Source organism: Odontesthes bonariensis, chromosome 21 (assembly GCF_027942865.1).
Source record: "Odontesthes bonariensis isolate fOdoBon6 chromosome 21, fOdoBon6.hap1, whole genome shotgun sequence".
Classification (NCBI taxonomy): Eukaryota; Metazoa; Chordata; class Actinopteri; order Atheriniformes; family Atherinopsidae; genus Odontesthes; species Odontesthes bonariensis.
This window is the reverse complement of record NC_134526.1, coordinates 18,498,813-18,502,843: the sequence shown is the minus strand read 5'-3', so window position 1 is coordinate 18,502,843 and position 4,031 is coordinate 18,498,813.

Here is a 4,031-nt window from a genome sequence, read left to right as displayed (position 1 = left end):
TCCTTTACCTTATATAAACCCCATATCATCAATGATTGTAGAAATGTGCTGGTTTTTCTTCAGGTAGTTGTCTTATATGTCCCATGTAGACCTGCACTAAACAAAAGTTCTGGCATTTTTAACTTTCACAGTGAAGATTCAACACTGACTGTCACTTTCATCCAATCATCCACAGTCCATGACTTCTCTTTTTTACCCAATATAACCTAGTTTTCTTCTGCTGAGGTGTTGGTGACGGTTTACTTTTTGCTTTTTCAGGAGTAAATCCCTTTTTCTCTCGCCGGTTTCCTACAGTTCAATCACTGACTCCTGCCCATTCGTTTTTGATTTCTTTTGTTGTGCATTTTCTATCACCGAGGCAAATTGCTTTAGAGTTTTCTGTCCCGACACTTTGACGTCTTCCTCTTCTACCTCTGTTTCACTTTTACAGCCTTTATATTTAGTTTGTACTGGTTTTAAACTTTGGACACTGCTGAAGAGGAACAACCAATATATTTAGCTACACTCCATGTTGATTTCCCTTTCAAAGAAGTTTTATAATCTCTTCAGAGATTCAGTCAGACAGTTACAACAGTTTGCTAATTTCTGCAAGAAATCTTTTTTATTTTAATTTTTTTTTACAGCGGAATCATTTGCATATTTAGCCTTGTGTAGACATTTGCTTTAGAAATGAACATTACACGGTGAATCCACTCATTTCTTTCCACATAAAACTAAAAAACTATTCATATCCTTTATATCTCCAAGATCAACACTGACTGCTGGGATTTATGTCATGATTTAAGGTTTTTGTGTTTTCTGTCTTTTGGTGTTTTAGTTCATTCTTTGCTCTGGTTTAGTGATTAGTGCCTGATTTGGTCCCGTGTTTTGGTTCAGTTCCTGTTTGACTTCTGACAATGTGTTTGAGCTCATTTCTTTGTATATTCGGTTTTAGTCTTCAGTCCTCAGTGTCACATTCTGTTGTATTCTTGTTTCTTGGCATTACCCACAGATGTCCTCAGTTGTCTTGGTCTGGTCATTTGGTCTAATTCACAACTGTCTCCTGGTAGTCTCTCACCTGTTTTCACTCTATTCATCCCCAGAGCCTTTAGCTGTTTTAACAAATGCATTGTTCATCTTTGTCAGCTCATCTGGTAACCCGGCTTTTGGATCCTCTTACTCAAGCAACGACTACAAATTGTGACACACAGCTGTATGTTGGCTATTTGAGGTTATGTCGACCAGCAAACAAAAATTTAAACCTCATCTAGTAAATCTTAAACCAACTGGCTGGAAAACTTTCTATCCTGTTAACATACTGACCACATTCCCCTTTTCTGTGGTCTGCCTATTGCGTTTTAGGTTCCTTTAATGTGTAAAGGAACAAGTGGGGAAAAAGAAAAGAAGAAAAAAATGCAATAATAATTAGTAATTAGCCATGTTATCCACCAGGGGTCAGCATTGCTTTATATTAGGACTGCCTCAAGTCAAACATTGACCACAAAAAGAAAATAATTTCTGCTGCTCAGTGTTTGAGCTATTCTGTGTCACTGTGTCTGTCCCTTTAGACACATGGAAAACATCTATCCTTTTTCAACATATCAGCTGGGAACACAAGTCTCAAAACTGCACATGCTGTTGAAACTATACAATTAAAGGGGCTGAAAAAGTTTTGTGAATGTGGGGGAAGGACGGATGCAAGCTGCGAAGAGAGGCAGAATAGGAGAGACAATGTTTTGTGATTTAAAAAAATGAAAATAGTTTTTGCTCGAAACCAAGACAGCAAAGAAGACATTCAAGCATTGTCCTGAACACATACAGGATAACTCTATATTCTCATTATAACGGACCAACGTGTGTTATATATAAAATGGAATCATAACAAGACAAAAGTCAAGCCAGACAATTGTTATGCATGCAAATGACTCTTGGGTATAAGAGTGACTTGATCTGATGTAACATAGGGAAATGTGTATCTGATTTCAAAAGAGACGGACAGACGAGAGGAAGTGAAGAACAAAGTTTATCTATAAGAAGAGGTTCACATCCTCAGATCCTCGAAGACAAAGGCTGATGGAATCATGTAGGCAGCCCTTTGCTTGCTTCTTCATTTACAATTCAACAAGTGTATGAATGTGCAACCTGTGTGTGAGTGCATGTGTATTTGTGCGAGCTGATGACTGATCTGAAGCTACCTGTCAGTGTCAAAGGAAATCTCTCTGGAGGAGATTTGGTTGCCATTATAGCCACAGTTCAGTTCCTCTCTTCTTCTCTCACTGACCTCTCTGTTTCTCTCTTGATCCTCCGCCCCCTCTTTCTTTGTCCCTTCTTGCTTCATTTTTCCCTTTCCATCATTTAATGATTCCTCTTTCTGCGCTGAATTGTCTCTCTCATTCTCCCACTCTTCTAGGCTCTAACTCATCCTTCCTCCCACATACTTAATTGGAAGTAACTCATTTTAACACTTCCTTTCTTTGTTATTTTGTGGCAGACTCGATCAATAAACCAGGCTATCTTTTGCTCTGCATCCACTTGGATAATTTTAGCTTGGCTCGAGGCTGTCTTCCAGCCCTGTTCCTTTTTAAAGCTCACACATTGATGAGGGTCCAGCTCATAGTATGAGGTTTTTTTTTTTTGTTTATTTTTGTCGACTCTACTGACCAACATGTTTCAAAAGTGCACTTTGTATTTCACACATAAATGACAGACAGGCTGAGTGTTGTGACAATTGCTAGAAGGATGATGATTTAGCCCATCAACACACAAACAATCAATCATCTTCCAGTCTGGATTTCCACAGTGAAATTACCTTTTTCACATTAAGCACTGGAGGAGCCCAACTGCACACAAGAACACAAATACACACATTCATTTATGTAAAAGATTTCAGTCAGCAGACAGCAAGCATATGCTGCATTGTCTGTTCTCTAAATCCATTTCATGTAAATAGTATTTAAGTTTTTAACACGTTTAACACTTTTTCTTCTTTTTTGTTCACCTGTGCTATGTCATTTATTCAGCGTGTGTGAGTAAATGTGCTGAAATGTGTGGAATGGAATGATTCACCTCAGCTTACATAAAACCTCTGTCTATATTTAGCGCCAGCATGACTCCAGATTTCTGCACCAAAGCTATCAGCCACATATTGAGATGTGCGTGGGCCTGCCATGAGCTGACTGCAGTGCTGGATTCCCGCTCTGGAAAAATGACAAATCGGAGCTTAACCGATGCATGAATGTATACATTTTGTTTCATGTGCAGCAATGGTTGGCAGATTGGGTTATAATACTGTTCAGAGGTTTAAATGCGCAAACTCATCATGTCAAGGCGATACGTTGTCTTTGATTTATTTTTTTTTGTCTTTCTAGGGCTGAGTGATGCATTCATCTTCAATAGAGAAAAAGCAAGAAGTTATTGCGCAATTTTCAACTTATTGTTTTGCTTTAGAAACAGAGTCAAAAATACAAATACAGTGGTTGCGAAGTATATATTCTGTAGAAGGCCCCTCACCTAGTTTTTTTTTTTCTTTGTGACGATCGACAAGCTTCTGGCATATTATCTGGTGATAATATGGGATGTTCTTAGAGTTGGCTTGCTTTATGTTTTTGGTATGTGTTTGGGATGATTGTCCTGTTGAAACCCTAAACAGTGTCTAAGTTTCTTTCTTGAGGATGAACGTCTCTCCAATTCCTTCAAGCATACCTACGCTCATTGGATCTAGAGAGTTGTTTCCCCTTCCTCTAACTGTAAACTCTTTATCTATGTAATTGTTGAATACATGATATTTCATATATATCTCTTTTATTGACCCAAAACTAAGATGAAAATGGAGATTTTTAACTTTTTTGACATCCACAATCGCACTGATTTTGACACAGCTGGATTCTCAGAGCAGCACCAAATAATCTTTAAATATGAGAATGAGAAAAAACATTGCAGGTTTTTTTTTAATCATTCGGTGACATTAAAAGGTCTCAACACAAGATTGTTTTTATCTTAATCGTGGCGTGTAATTCAAGTTTTGTACCATCGTAAACATGCAAGAAATGCAT